We start from the raw sequence: 17,017 nt of genomic DNA, 5'->3' as shown, positions 1-17,017 counted from the left end.
AAGGGGAGGTTTTCCTAGGATCCAGTCTCCACATTCCCTGCTCTCTCAAGGACACCAACTTCTTGATGGCAGTTACCCTCAAAACTTCGGATGGTTCTCTGGAATGTTCCGCCTTTGTGGATTCTGGAACCGCAGGGAACTTCATATCCGTTACTCTCATGTCCATACTCCATATTCCCTTCCATCTGTTTCCGCAACCTTTGGTACTAACTGCTGTGGATGTCAATCGCGTCAGCAACGGTTCCATCACCTGCATCACCAGTCTGGTCCGGTTGCAAGTAGGGGTCCTTCATCATGGGTGGATCAAGTTCCTGTTTATTCTGCAATCCGTGAATTACATCATCCTGGGTTTGCCCTGGCTGAGAAAACGCTCCTCAATTTGTTTGGCATCGTGCCCAGGTCTCCTCCTGGGGTGCTTCCTGCTTTCTAGACTGTCTTTCTAAAATTTGTCCGCCAGCTCAGCTGCCTTGTCTTTCGCTCTCCTCCCAAACAATGCTTCCTAAACCTTGCTTGGAATTTCTTGATGTTTTTAGCAAGTCTGCTTCTAAGAGACTGCCCCTGCACCGTGCTTGGGACTGCCCCATTGAGCTCATCCCTGGTAAAACCATCCCTAAGGGTAGGGTATATCCTACCGGAGACTGGAGCCATGTCCCAGTACATTTCCGAGAACCTCCAGCGGGGCTTCATTCGAAAATCATTTTCTCCTGCTGGGGCCGGATTCTTCTTCCTCAAAAAGAAGGACGGCTCCCTAAGATCTTGCATTGACTACCGCCGCCTGAATGCCATAACTGTCAAGAACAGTTATCCTCTTCCCCTCTTTACAGAATTATTTGACCGCATCTGCAGTGCCCAAGTCTTCACCAAGCTTGACCTCCGAGGAGCCTACAACTTGGTATGCATTTGCAAAGGGGACGAGTGGAATATGGCCTTCAATACTCGGGATGGGCACTACGAGCATTTGGTAATGCCTGTCTGGCTATGTAATGCCCCCGCGGTGTTCCAGGAGTTGGTCAACAAAATCTTCAGAGATCTCCTTTACCAATCTGTAATTGTCTATCTGGATGACATTCTGATGTTGTCTCCTGACCTGCTCTCCCGTCGCAACCATGTTAGAGTAGTCCTTTCCCATCTCCGAGATCACCCCCTGTGTTGTAAGCTTGACAAATGTCTCTTTGAACATCCTCAAGTTCCCTTCCTCGGCTACCTCATCTCCGGAACTGGTCTCTAAATGGACCCCCTCAAGGTGGAATCAATCCTCAACTGGCCACAACCGTGTGGTCTTAAAGCCACCCAGCGGTTCATCGGGTTTGCCAACTATTACCACCAGTTTATCAAGGGGTTCTCATCCCTCATCAGTCCCATTACAGCCTTAACATGCAAAGGAGCCTGCTGTAAGATTTGGCCTCTGGATGCAGTCACCACCTTTAAATCCCTCAAGGAGGCCTTCATTTCCGCTCCTATTCTCAAACAAACCGACCAAAACAGACCCTTTTTTCTAGAGGTAGTCGCTTCCTCCGTAGGAATGGGGGCTGTACTGTCTCAAAAGTCTTCTTCTGGTTCATTTGAGACATGTGGATTCCTCTCTTAAAATTCTAGCCATCAAGATTGCGTTGGAGGAGTGGTGTTATCTTTTGGAGGGGGCTCAACATCCCGTGACGGTGATGACTGACCACAAGAACTTAACCTATCTTCAGGAGGCACAATGTCTCAATCCTCGCCAGGATCGCTGGTCACTTTTTTTTTCCCGTTTCCAACTGATACTCACCTTCCGCCCCGGTTAAAAGAATCTCAAAGCAGATGCCTTATCCAGATCTTTTGACAATTCTGACTCCATGGTGCTTCCGGATGGTAAACCTATTCTCTATCCCGTCCAAGTCATGGCTCTAACTAGCTCAGCTACGATTTCCCCTCCTCCTGGATGCTCTTATGTGAATCCTCATCTCCGTCCCAAATTGTTAAGCTGGGCTCATGAATCCAGATTTGCAGGTCATGCTGGATACAAGACGACCAAGGCCTTCCTCCAACTTTGCAGGCCATGCTGGCTACAAGAGAACTAAGACAGTCCTCTCCAGATACTATTGGCCCTCCCTTGGTTCTAATGTCCGCAAATTTGTACAGGCTTGCTGTGTATGTGCACGCCACAATATTCCCAGACAAAGTCCTTCTGGTCTTCTCCTCCCCCTTCCAATCCCAGACTCTCCCTGGACCAGCATCAACATGGACTTTATTATCGAGTCATGGTTACAACACTTTTTGAGTTGTGGTAGACTGATTTTCGAAGATGGCCCATTTTACTCCTTGTAAAGATCGACCCTCGGCCTCTGAACTCGCACGATTGTTCCTGAAGAATGTGTTCCGCCTTCACGGCTGTCTCCGATCATGGGGTCCAATTTGTGGCAAGATTCTGGAGAGTCTTTTGTGCGAATCTCGGAATCAAGCTCAAATTTTCCTCCGACTATCACCCCCAGAGGAATGGACAGACTGAGCGGGTTAATCAAGCTTTGGAATGTTTCTTGCAATGTTTTTTTCTGAATATCAATCCTCCTGGAGTGATCTTCTCTGTTGGGCAGAGTTCGCACACAATAACCATTTACATTCCTCCTCGGGTTGCTCTCCCTTCTTCACGGTCTACGGCAAACATCCTACTCCTCCTGTCTTGTTAGAGGCACCCGCCTCATCTGTTCCTGCGGCCGATACTTTCACTAATGATTTCTCGCAAATCTGGACCAAGACTCAAGCAAGATTTTCGGAGCCCGCTCTGCGGTATAAGGGCACTGCTGATCGCCATCGTAGGAACTTGCCTGTCCTGACGGTTGGAGATCGAGTTTAGTTAGCCATCTGTAATCTCAGACTCCGTGTCCCCTCCATTAAATCACATCCATGCTTTATTGGACCCTTTGCCATTTCTCAAGTTATTAATCCTGTCTCCTACAAACTCTCAATACCTCCTTCCCTCAGGATCCACAATACTTTCCATATCTCTTTATTAAAATCCCTGGATCTCATCAAATTCTTCAAGAAACAGTCACTCCTCCGCCCATCAAGACCTCTCTTGGAGATGAATATGAGCTGGAGAGAATCTGGGAGGTGCACTCTCTTCGTGGCAAGATCCAGTACCTGGTACATTGGAGGGGCTAGAGGAGAGATCTTGGGTTCACAAGGTCAATCTTCACGTTCCTCGTCTCCTTGCTGAGTTTCAAGAGAGGACCAACCCTTGTTTAGGAGAAAGAAGGGGAGGGGATACTGTCAGGCGCCATCTTCGCTATTCCTCCACTGCGCAGGGACGGCCGCCTGATAGACTTGGCAGGGGGCATCCTGTTGCTAAACAACAGGCATGCAGCGTCCCCGGCCGTCCACGCACTGTCCATTCGGCGGTCAGCGTGTCTTACCGCCCCCTGATTCTCCTCCTATACCTGGCCTATACCTCCTATACTGTTCCATTACTGCTATTAGGTTCTGACCCGGCTTCCCTGACTTCTCTTCTGTTTGGTGCTTCTATGTTGTGACCTGGCTTGTCGACCATTCTCCTGGATTCCACCCTATTCTGTTCCTGCGACCTCAGCCTGTCTGACTTCTCTTTTATATCTCCCTTTGGTACCGTGCATTCCCGATTGGCTTTTGACCTGGACCGTCTGACCTTTCTTTACCACTACACTGGCAACTGGCTAGTAGGACCGCGACCTGTGTGCCCTGTGCAGGTCCTTGCGAGGGTCCCTAGTGAACACCAGGGGCACGTTAGACTCCACACCTGCAAGTTCAGTGGCGCTAATACCGGTTAGTGGAGCCTCAGCATCTGTAGCTACAACCGAAGCCTGACAACAGGTACAAGAACGGACAAAACTCTATTTCAAAGACATAACCAAATATTTTTCCTTTTATTAGATATTTTGATAAATTGTACCAGATTAAGACACATTGTAATAAGTTGGATTGTTATTTTGCATTCCAGCAACTGTTTAAATATTTAAAGTTATTCACATATACTCATTTGATGATATGCTATCTATAAAAACACACTAATACATACAAGATTCTGTACTATAGTAACAAGAGACAAGCGCCAAGAGAGTACACACAATCTTCTTTCTGTTATAGGCGTAGAAGAGTGTTGGATTCCCCTTTGTACCCCGACAAGGCAACACTGTTAGGACACATTAACAAGGACATCGAAGACAATTCACTTCTATATCCATATAAGAGGTGAGGTTAATAGTAAAGAAGCCAATGTATGCTACATATCAGCACAATCTTAGGCGCATATATTTCATGATTCAGCCTTTGAATCTCCCATGCATTTCAATCTCTTGTGGTTCTACTGAATATAGCATTATGTTATTCTAAGTATGCTGATGTATTTTGTAAAAACAGATTGCTGAAATATTACAACCTCATAGACCTTATGACAGTTCTATTGATCTATTGCCTGATACAATGCACCTCTGAGGATATATTTGTTTTGTTCAAACCTGAAAGCAAGGTTATGTAGGAAAATATGGAGGACAATCTTAAACATTATTTTATTTACTGTTTCACTTCTCCTACTGGAACTGTAAAAAAGATGGTGGTCTTTTCCTGTATTTGTTACTGAGGTCTATACTATCCCTTACTCCACATAAGTAACTGATTTTTTTAATCAAATATGGAATTCTTCACTAAGGTAGATTTAATTGGAGCATTGCATTTGATATAGATCATACAAGAGAATGAATGGATCTCAGCCATTAAAACCAGAGATGGACATTATAAATACTGTGCTTAGTCATTCTATATGGTCTCTGTAATGATTATTTTTAGGACAATTTGCAGTCATTTATTTTGATGATGATGATATATTTATACATATTCATATACTCTTCTTCCTTGGAGGAACATCATAATCACACCTGTTTAGTGTTTACTGAGATAAGAGAAAACAACAACGATGCGTAACTTGAGAAACGTATTTTTGAAACTAATGAATTTCCATATCTTTGATATATTATTACTAGCTCACGGATACACATGGAAGTAGGAAAGGATTACGCTGCATTAGACTAGGCTCAAGCAAGGAAATGAAAATCCATTGTAACTGCCCAAATAATTATGACATAGGCAGTGGTCAAAGTGGGCTGGTATCCAGTGGTATGCCATATTGCCACTTCTACATTGCTTTGATTGTAAAACTGTGGAGAAAAATTGTGTAACTAAGCTGTGGACTGCACTTCTGTCAAATGGCTGTTGTACTTTTCTAAAAGGAATACACATTTTCCTAAACCGCTAATAGAATAAGAGAAAGATATAATTTCTAGCAATACTTGTGTTGTGAACATAAACAACCATACAATGTAGAAATAAGAACAAACAATTTACTGTATATGATATGAAGACCTCAGGTTCTTCTCCAATCAACAATGATATTATTTCAAATAGCGCTCTTTTCCAGTATAATATGTCATATGCAGAAACAAAAACAAATAAAGAAACATAGCGTAATTCTTTGTTGGCAATATCTTAGTGCTCAGTGTTTTCCTGAATAGTGTATAGTAAAATCAAATTTTCCAGTGAATGCCGTTTTTTATTGTCCCCCTAAAGGGAGTGCACTTACTAAACAGAAATTTGGTGCCTTGTATAAACATGTGGATAAATTCCCTTCAGTGCTGCTGTTATCTTCTGCCTTCACCACACCTCACCCATTTTGATTGTACTTACAAACATTAAACAAAGATGAAAGCGTTGTATATAGATTCTTTAGCAGTTCCTTCCTTAATGATGTACTAATGCATTCATACCAGCTGTGACTTGACAAACATAAAAAATATAAAACAATATTGTTTGTTAGTGTGATATTGTTTAAAATTATTTTTATTTAATGCAGAAAAATCAATAAAACATATGAATAAAAAACATTAAAAACTTCATGGGCATAGTCAAAATACAGATGGATTCCTACCAGACTGAAAAGATGTTAAGAGTGACAAATAGCATTGTGGGGCCCGAATTTGTCAAGGTACGCAAACGCATCCGTATTTGCGTTGCATACTTTGAGGGATGCAGACAATTACATGAGAGAAATAATAACCTCAAACTCCAAAAACACACCCACTTGTGGTCTTCTACACTTAAGGGACGGAAATAAGAATCGCAAATTCAAAAAAACACACCCACCGGCGGATCCTTAAACAAGGTACAAGCACAAGCGACGGATCTCAAGCAATTGACGTGAAGCTAAGAAATGTATACGTCATGCCCAATGTGGGAGGTCCAAACAGTTTGTTTACACCGAACAAAACATAATGCCTGTGACTTATTTTCACGGGATAGCTCTTTACTGATTAATCAGTGGAAGATAACAATGATGTGGTACACTGTGAACAATGTTTTTTGCTTGCTAGTAATTAGCATAATACACACTTTTAATTAAAACACACATTGTTGAAGGCCTTTCTGTGTTTTGGATTTCAAGTCGCCGTATAGTACGCAAAATGCATGGACATCGCTACATTAAAAGCACATAAATAATGAATCTATAAAAATGTATGTTGCACTATAAATCCATCTGGGTTTTTAGGAAAATGCATAGCATATTCTTTCATAAAGGATACACACACACAAGTGTATACAACCTCCACACAGATGAAGGGTTTGTGTCTGGATTAGAACTCATGAATGACTCCATGGAAAATGGGAGAGCTACCCAATAGCACAACCTAAGATTTGAAGAAATATGAAGAACACCAACAATACAGCATGTGTGCTACACAGGCAACTGACACTTAATAGTACTCTTCATTATCCACACAAATTACTGACAAAATAGGATTCTCACAGGTAGCTCAGTGGTTAGCACTTTGGACTCAAACCACAGCAGGCATGAGTTCAAATAACAAGCATACCCATGACTATTGTGTGGACTGTAATCATTATGCTAACAAGAAACACAGGAACTTGACACAATGGTTTTATTTTTTAATTTTGATTTGTTCTACACGCTCAACCACATTGTGAAATATGCCCTCATATTTATCCTTTATTGTAATATACTCATTTTTGGGGGGAACTTTCGAAAAGCCTCAGGGCCCACAGTTCACATGAACATTATTATGTGCATGCTGACATTTATTACTACGAATGGACTAAGAGGGGGGGTTTGTAGGGGACAGCCTCCTTGGAGTTAAATGCAACATGGCCTGCAAACCGACTTTCATCTGGATCCACGGCGTACAGGTTATGTGATGTACTCAGCTTTATCCAAACAGAACACTCACCACACTCCAGTACTATGGAGCTTTGCTTTGCTTGCACTTTTGCCTTACACCACTTACGCCACTTCTGGGTACAGTTTCGATGTTCTCTTCAATGTGTGACTGGCTTTGCTCTGACACTTAAATGTAACCTTGGACTATCACTACAATGACACATGATTTGGGGAAATTGGTAACTAGCTAGGGCGTTTCACCTTTGGGAATTTATCTTGCACACAGGGCCTACAGATGCCATACCTCTTACAGGGGTGGCTTGTTGGTGGAGGGCACATGTTCCTTTTGGATGACATGCAAAGAGCAAATCAAAACCGTTTCTGCTAGAGAAATGATGATGGAGTTCTAAACAAACCATCCTATTTATTAAATGTTACTCTTTTCGGATTATTCTATACTTTCTTTTTTATCCTTACACCCACATGTTGTGTAATTAGATGAATAAAGACACACACACCAATGTTTTTTTTTTACCAACTTATATAATTTAGAAAGGCTTCAAAAAGCCAAACATATGTACAAGTAGAAAATAACTTATTTACAAAAAGAAAGTAAACAAATTTTTTTTTATTCAAACAAGGTAGCCCAGTAGGCAAACCTAAATTTCCAATCGACCAGCAATTGGGCCTGTTGGTTGTGAAGGTCCTCAAAGGCTGCAATCAATTGCCCCATTGCAGCCATCAGTTGGGCCACAGTGGGTGGTGAGGGAGGCCAATTCACAGCTTCCTCCATGGATGCTGAAAGAAGCCAAAAAACAACAAAAATAAATATACATCCAAACCTAATTTGTCAAACAGACAGGACTTACTAGAAATGTGTACTGTTACATTACTTTCAAATGTTAGGCCTCTAGATACAAATGCATTTGGCCCGCACAATAGACGTTAAAAAGGCTTTGGTGTTGCATTTTGATAGATGTACTTCATTCTGGTGTGCCCCGGAGAGAGGGGCATGGACAGGGTGGTCTTAACAGCATTATAGGCCCCAGGGCAAAGCACTACAGTGGGGCACTACCTACACAGCCATTCACAGGAAGTTAAAATAATTTGGTTTAGATTTGAATTCCAAAAAAAAAATAATATACTGACAAGTTGACAAGGCTATCGGGCCCATTTGTGTTGCCCCTGCCCTTGCGTGCCCATGTGTTATGATGGCTCTGGCTGTGGTTTGAGTGTTTAAAGAAATTTAAATTTGTAGGGCCATTATGTTTTAAACCTGTGACATTTATGTCACCATTTAATCTACTTGTGTGACAGCAGGGATTATTTACAAGGATAATGGACATCTCAATGTTATCCAATTATGTTCAGCAGTTATAGCAAATGCTTACTATCTCCAAAGGCCTCTGCCTCTTGGCTGGCCAATGCTGCCTCCTCCGGACTCTCCTCCGGACTCTCCTCCTCCAGGTCAATCGGCTCCTCCTCCAGCACCACCACCGGCTGGAGCAGCTGGTCTTCCTCCTCCTCATCCACCACCGGCTGGTGCTGCTGGTCCTCCTCCTCCTCATCCACCACCAGCTGCTGCTGCTCCTCCTTCTCCTCATCCTCCTCCTCTACAACCGGCTGGCGGTGCTGCCGCTGTTGCCAGCGTTCAAACCGTGCCTGGTCTGTTGTAAACAAGGCACAAATAAAGAGGGTATTGTAAACAGATTCTCCAGCGTAAAAAAACAATAGCTGTACGATAATCATGTGATCAGACATTTTTAAATACATTATCATTGCCAGCAGACACAAATATGACCTACTTTAAAAGTAATGAGCTAAATATGATACACGCAAAGCATTTCACATAACCTGTCACAAATATTTGTTTTTGGTATAGGGATGTGGAATATCTCAGTGGGCTAGTGGTTAGCACTTTGCTTTCAAAGCACTGGGGTCAGGAGTTTGAGTCATGACCATAGCCTTATCTGTGTGGAGTTTGCATGTTTGCTCCATAGTTGCATGTGTTGACTACAACACTCCCAAAACATACTACTGGGCGGGTAATTTGCTTTTTGTACAAATTGCCAGTAGTCTGTGTGGAAATGTTAGGGAATTTAAGTCTGCAAACTCCCATGGGGCTGGTAATGATGTGCATTAGTTCTCTCTGTACAGGGCCACTGAATTAGTGTAGGGATATCAAATACTTTGGATGATGAGTATATTTTTGAAATCAGCCTTTGTTGGGACTACTTCATGTCGAAGTCAGCATATTGGATGAAGTCATTTCAATTAAAATCGAGCAAACTTGGTTGTCTTTGTCTGAAAAGATGCGTACGGTACACTACGGCGTGAAAGGGCGTACGCAGCTGCAACACGTGGCAACAACAGTATTTAGTCTTTTACATACATTCGCAGAAACACTCACACTTGTAAAATAGTACACATTAAAGGTAGTTGCAACACAGTCATTTATGTCGAAATATAGTAGTATTTATATGTAATATTATAAGTTATATGCATATCAGTAAAACATATGGTACTCGTTGAAGGAATTTAGTCATGTGTGGTATCATACTAATCCTCTTCGCATTTGCGACTGTCCGGTTCACTCTGCGAAGGAATCGCAGAGTGCATACGCAAGTTATTAATGTTAAGGAATTATGGACTATTATGACTGAGTAATCTTGGCGGGAAGATCAGGGCTCATCCCCTGGAGAGATGACCCCCTCCTTTGGATTCCTGAGCTTAAACTAGCTAATGATTGACAACCCCTTGGACCTTCCTGAAACCTGGACCAATAGAAGCAAGCTATACCATCTGCATTGTTTTACTGTATTTCTGTGTGCATATAAGCAGCAGCTCCTCATCTAGTGTTCAGACATCTTGTCCCCAGACTTCAGGATTGAATGACTGTACACTGGATCCAGAGCGCCTGCGATAAGTAACGGCTGTACTTGTTATTACTTTGCTTGAATATATTCTGCTACCTTTTGAGAATAAATCTTTGTGCGTTGGAAACACAAATCGAGATTCGACAATCGTTATTGGTTAGCGACAATACGCACTTAACATTCACATTGTAAATAGCCAGTTAATTAATGATCGATTAGCTATATATAGTACAATAGGTAATCTGTTTGCACCTTATGGGACCTTCAAATATTTTTAAAAAGCGCTACGGTGTTTGGGTTTTCAAACCTGCCTTTTAAATGTTTTGTCAATAATAACAAAACATCTGCCACTCCAATCTGTTTTTAAGGTTAGGTCAGCAAGTTACAGCACTGGGGTCAAGAGTTGTAAAGCCTGATTCAAAAAACCTCCATTAATGTTCAGAAGTTTCTCCAAAAAACATTTAGGAAAGTAAATGGTCAGCAGACAAATGTAGGAGACAGGAGCCAAAGCAGGTTGGGTGCATTGGAAGGGAAATGACCTTTATAGTGTGCTGGAACATTGATATGTACTGGTAGGCCATGTCAGGTGATTAGGGTGAACATATTTTCAAACATATAGCAAAGATATATGTGTCACGTGTTTTTGGTGATTAATAGAGAACTCAATTCTTATAATCTCCTGATGGAGTTCATCCAGCAGCTGGGGCTGACAGTGCCGGAGATCGCTCCAGTGCCTTTGGAGTTGGACTATGCTCCTGTTTTTATGAAACCGCAGCCGGAAGTATCTGCGGACCCTCTGGTATGCCCGCAGCTTGATTTCATTAGACAAATATCTCCCTGAGGGCACGTTATCCATGCCCTCGGTGAGTACTCGCAGCTCACGTCTAGAAAATATAGCTGCCCTCATTTTCTTTCTCGCAAGCTATCAAAATGGAAGTATTCTGCATTGTGTTTGGTTCTCTCAGCACATATGGGCGCACTCACATCTCACACGGATCTTTATGATACCTGCGTGTGTAATGGTTGCTTCTCCATCCAAAAACATGGCGCCCGTCGCAAATGAGTCGAGCACTCTGAGCGCTGCAATTAGGAAGAGAATATACACCTGGTCTGTTAATCAAATAATGCTTTTAAACCCACCTGGACTTAGCTTTCATTCCTGTTCAATTGCTATTTTGCAGGGCAGGCCAAGTGAAGTTTAGAATTGTTGTCAGTTTTGGGTGCTTAGAATCAAACCAACAATCAGTAAGTACAATTTGATGTGATCTAATTTTAGTGAGATACATTGTTTGTTTCACATTATGGAAGCAGCTTTTTAGGATGAAATATGTCTTACTTTGCTTTCAACAAAGAAAGACTGCCCTTGCCCTCAAAATGTACATGGGAAGAATACAATTTAATGCTACACTCTGCTAATGGGCTTTCCCCTAACAAACACACTAATAAGTTGAATATAGCATTGATGGTCAGATTAATGCAACTGTATCTATGCACTTATTTGGATGAATCCAAAAAATTAAAAAAATTTAGTCTACACTCCTAATCCTGGTGGTGGCTGTATTTTACAATCACCTTACATTTCCTATTACATTCTTGTGTTCCTGCTCAGGATTTTGAATGGGAGATAGGTGAGTTAACTGTGTTGGCAACGTGATAAACAATGTAATAAAATATAAAGTGGAGAGTGGTAGTATTAGCAGAATGTTGAATTAGTTATTTTAGGCAACTAACTTTAAAATACAGTTGCCTAAGTGACTGTTGATTATCTATAGAAACAACAATGTTCTTTAAATTAAGGGGCATGTGCTTGATACATAGATTAGAGTCTGGCAAATGCAATCTGTAAGGGGGAGGGTTGGCCTACAATGTTTCAATGCACCTGACTGTTTGCTTTGCCAATAAACACACTCCTTTTTTTTTCTAGAGCAATATGTCTGATGCAGGGCCCAGTTCGGAGCGGACCCCAGGGCTGTCAAGCCGCCGGAGGCCCAATTTCACAGACGCAGAGCTGGAAGTACTTATGGAGCAAGTGATCTTGCTTTTCCACACTAATGATCGCCCAATAACGGGCCATGAACGCGCTCAAAAATGGGCAGTAATCACCAGCAAAATAAATGAAAGTTCAAACTTCGACCATAGAACGCAAGAAGTGCAGAAAAGGTACAAATCAAATGTTTGTTCTAAAGTCCAATTTAGGTTGGATGACTGTAACCATAGTACTAGTTAGACAACTGTGAGCTTTACCCACCTTGTGTCTGTAAGTCATTTCTCTATCAGGGCCTTAGTTCTACTACAAAATCACCATGGGACTTTGTCACATTAACATTTTTTTTTTTTATATAATCTATTTTTATTGAAGTGAAACAGCATATACATATGTATGCAGCAGTATTAACACATAAATATGGTACCTCAAGCATTCCGTTGCACACCAACAAATGCAGATTCACCCAAAGTGGTGTATATCTGCTTGATCCTTCCTATAAAAGATAATAAAAGATAATAAAAGAAAGTAAGGGAGATAGGGGATGGAGCGATAGAAGGGGAAGGCTGGGAAGGAAGGCATGGGGGTGGGGGAGTTGGGCCTCATACATACACTCATACATTCCACTGAGCAAACAACACTGTGGGGTAAATGTATGAATCTCCGGGATCTTCATCTCCGGCGAGTTCAGCCTCTTCAGCGCTTAAATTTAAAGCGGCGCTGCCTTGTAAAGAGAAGTTTCCCTTTACAAGGCAGCGCCGCTTTAAATTTATGCGCTGAAGAGGCTGAACTCGCGAGATGAAGAATCCGGAGATTCATACATTTACCCCTGTGTCTTTAAACTTGATCCATTCCAACCACAGGCCCATACATTTTACAGTGTATTTGTTTCGTTATTTTGTGTGATTAGCAAAAGTACACAATGAAGTTGCTTTTCGTTTTGTAATCTGCTATTTCACGGCATAATCTTTGTCATTTGCACAGATGGGCAGAAGGCATAAAGGGCGCCTGAAAGCTAAAATGGTGCGGGCGCACAAACATGCCCAAGGGACTGGTGGGGGTCCTCCCCTGGATACATATTTAACACCCCTAGAGGAGCGTGCAAGTGCAGCAATTGCTCTTGTTGAGATCGTTGGGGTGGGCGACATAGACACTAGCTCAAGCCCATCCCAACCAGGAGAGCACTCTCCCCTAGGTACATGATGAGTTTCATTATTTAATGTCTGTTAATGCTTGTGTCTGTATCTGCACATGTATCAACTCTCAGGATGTGTCTTTATTAAAACTTTAATGGCAAAATGTGTTTGCCTATCACATAGTAGGAAATGAAATGTACACACTGAAGACAAAATGTCTCAATATGTTTGCCTTTTAGAAAAAGGTAGCACCATATGTGCCTATGTCTGATTTTGTGGACTGTCAAGGCCTGTTAGCAAATTCCATGGAAGCTTACACTTTACCAATGCTACATCAGGCGTGGCTAAAAATGTTTACAAATAAAACCTTTAGCGTTACTGTTTGGATTTAATATCTTCTTGTCTCTTTTTCTCTATCTACAGATTGTGAACACCAGGCTGCTCCAGAGGTACAGGAGCAAGTTGTCCGTGATGTGGAGGAGCCTCAGACGGATCCGACTGAACTTGCAAGGGTGCAGGCACTCTCACTCGCATCCCAAAGATTTGAAGACGCCACTGTATCACAGAACACTCACCTTGCACAAATAATGAGCACTCTACCCCGCATGGAGCACCAATTCACCACTCTCTATAGCACACTCACCACTTTCATGAGCACACACACCACCCAAATGGCTACTCTAAATACCACAATGTCTACTATAGCAACACTGCTGGGTGATCCCTTGCATGCCCACTCCCAACGCACCTCCGTCACCCATCTCAGACTATTCATTCCCCAGCCCCCAACCTCAGTCGTTTGTTCCTTCCTCCCTCCCTGGTCCATCTGTTGCCTCCTCCCTCCCTGGTCCGTGTGTTGTCTCCCCCCTCCCTGGTCCGTCTGTTGTCTCCCCCCCTCCCTGGTCCATCTGTTGTCTCCCCCTCCCTGGTCCATCTGTTGCCTCCCCCCTCCCTGGTCCGTCTGTTGTCTCTCCCCTCCCTGGTCCGTCTGTTGCCTCCTCCCTCCCTGGTCCATTTGTTTCCTCCTCCCTCCTTGACCCGTCTGTTGCCTCCTCAATCCTTGATCCATCTGTTGCCTCCCCCCTCCTTGACCCGACCCTAGCCCATCTTTATTGTATGTCCTTTGCACATGCTTTTGCCAACCCCCTTGTCCTGCCCCCTGCCACCCCCCTTGTCCTGCCCCCTGCCAACCCCCCTGGCCATGACCCTGCACCTTCACAGCGTCGGACACAATCTGTTCCCCTTGTGAGTTTGGATGCTTCTTCTGACTCCTCCACATCACGGGTAACCAGAAGTCACACCCGTCGTTGTGAACAAATTCCTTCTAAAAAGCAGGAAAAAAAAATATTTTTGTTTGATTTTACTTTTTTTTCATTTTTAATTTGTTTTAAGTTGAAAAAAAACAAACCATATGGTTATGTGTATATTAAATTTTATGTTCATACCAAAACTATGTGGCTGTAATTTTGTTATAGCATATTAAGATGGTTTTTAAAATTCTATACTTTTTAATAAGTCTCAGGACATTATTATTTTGGAACACTGAGTCTACATTCCTTAATTTAATTTTTTAAATCTTTTTTTCTCCAATCACCAATAATTTTTTTAATCCCACAAAAAAATTTGATAGCACTCACATTGCAAAACAAACTGTTTGGTTTGTAGAAACATTAAATGTCATTCTGCCAAAATGTTAGAAGTTCAATCCCATTCAAATGGATATATACATAGAATTGAGGAAATGATAACCTGTAATACTAAGAACTGTGTGTACCTAGTGGAATGCACCTGTGGGATCCAGTATATAGGGAGGACGGGGAGAAAGCTAAAAGAAAGATGGGGAGAGCATGTCAGGAACATCAGGAAGGGATATGAACAACGTTCCCTGTCTGCTCATTTTAAAGAAATACATGGATGCAATGTGAGTGCTATCAAATTTTTTTGTGGGATTAAAAAAATTATTGGTGATTGGAGAAAAAAAGATTCTAAAGCAGACCTGGCTAGGTGTGAAATGAAGATGATTTACTCCATGGGCACTTTAGCCCCAAAAGGTCTGAACAAAGACTTTGAAGTCAAATGGTTCTTAGAAGAATGAGGATGGAAGGGGTTAATGAAAAGGTATAAAACCTGGAGACTTTAATGGTCAATATCCAGACTTATATGGTAGTTTTAGAAGTTTGTTAATAGACTTTATGGTATTTTAAGCCCATTTCTTAAAGAGAGATATGAAAAGGAATTCTGAGTGTTAGGATACAAATTTATATTCATAGTAGATATTATTTAAAAAAAAAAAATTTTTACAAATGTAAAGAATTTTTTTTATATTTGGTCTGGATTTTTTATTTTTTTATTATTTATGTATATAAGAGCTGTTTATAAGACCATTGGTATCCTTATATTATATGACCAAACCGCTATGTGAGAAACGGCGATTGTATGGATTATCAATTAAGAGAACACTATTTAAGATTGTGGGAATGTCTGCCTACCATGCCTTGATAAAGATTTGGTATTCGAAACGCGTTGGCAAGGAGGAGGTGACGTAAGCAGAACGTGAAAGGGAACTCTTCTCTACCCAGGAACAGCGGGATCTGTGAGTGATAGAGCCGGTGATCCGGACCCGGACAGAAAACATCTCCTTACGGGCCCGTTTTATCTCTGAGTGAGGGTAAGAGTCCACCTTCACAAGAGAGTCGTGGATTGTATAGTAGATGTTTTTTTATTGTTTTATCGGGATGTGTGCCCATTGTTGAAATAAATGTATCTACGTTTTTACACATGAGGAATTTTCTTCCTTTTTCTATATTGGTACGGTGTACACTAAAACTGCAACTTTAAGAAAAAAGTCACTAACTGGACTTGTTGATCCGTTTTGAGTGTAAGTGTACATTTTATTTAAACTTCCAGTTTTCAACACGGGGTGTTGCATGTTATATGGTATACTCCACCGGTGATTAGGGGAACCATAAAGAGTGCAACTGTTTAAAGCTTTTATCAAAGTTATTCTAAGACCCTATTTCTGGATGTTTTTTTTGTTTCATATTCAATGGACTGATATGAGAAACAAGTGAATTGGAAGTAAAGTGGAAAACCTCATCAACATTGACCTTTTTTTTTTTTTATATGAGACTTTTTATGGACTTGTGCTTTAGAGTGTACCATTAATTTCTCCATAGTCCACACATTGCTAAATATTTAATGTAAACATGGCTTGGATCTGCAGATTAAAGCTCTAAATGTCAGCACACATGTACATCACTAATCAGGTTTGGAAAGCTCTAACATTTAAACTAGCGTCATGTGAATGGCAGCCATAATAGGTGCATTTTTAACATATCTCATACTGGGTAATGGGTAACAAAATCAGACAAAGTTTACCCCAGTTGCAGTGTCTCTTGGTTTGTGTGAGTAAATGGTGGCTAGCAAAGCATTTAACAACTACAGTGTTCCTTGCTAGGTAGCAAAATACCTCCAGCCAAGGATATTTGCCTATTTTAATATGCTACCTGTCAATAATGTGACACAATTCACAGGTTAAAATGCAACTAATGGACTAGTTTAATTCATTCTAGGTATGCACCAAGGTCATGAATGTTAACTAAAAATATGTACCGCTATGAATATGGACACATTTACAATATATACAATGCCATTAGCCTTTTTGAATTGTGCTAATGCACAGTGGCTGACACACTGCCAGGGCTTCACCAAACCACTTAGATCAATGGTCATTCCTGTCCTTATTGCAATAGGCACATATTTGGGAAAACAACCTAAGGCTGTAGTGTTGTGTGAACTGTTTGCTGTGTGTCTGGATAATAATGTTTTGTAATATAATACACAGGGA

At 41.5% G+C, this 17,017-nt stretch overlaps 1 protein-coding gene across 1 annotated transcript in view; it reads left to right on the top strand.

Moving 5' to 3' along the window:
• FRMPD3 (FERM and PDZ domain containing 3) overlaps window positions 1-17,017 on the top strand; it is a 735,664-nt gene that overhangs the window by 282,508 nt on the left and 436,139 nt on the right. The window lies entirely within an intron of this gene.

This window comes from Mixophyes fleayi, chromosome 9, assembly GCF_038048845.1.
Source record: "Mixophyes fleayi isolate aMixFle1 chromosome 9, aMixFle1.hap1, whole genome shotgun sequence".
NCBI lineage: Eukaryota > Metazoa > Chordata > Amphibia > Anura > Limnodynastidae > Mixophyes > Mixophyes fleayi.
The sequence above is the reverse complement of the archived record's forward strand: the minus strand, read 5'-3'. Positions and strand labels throughout refer to the sequence as shown.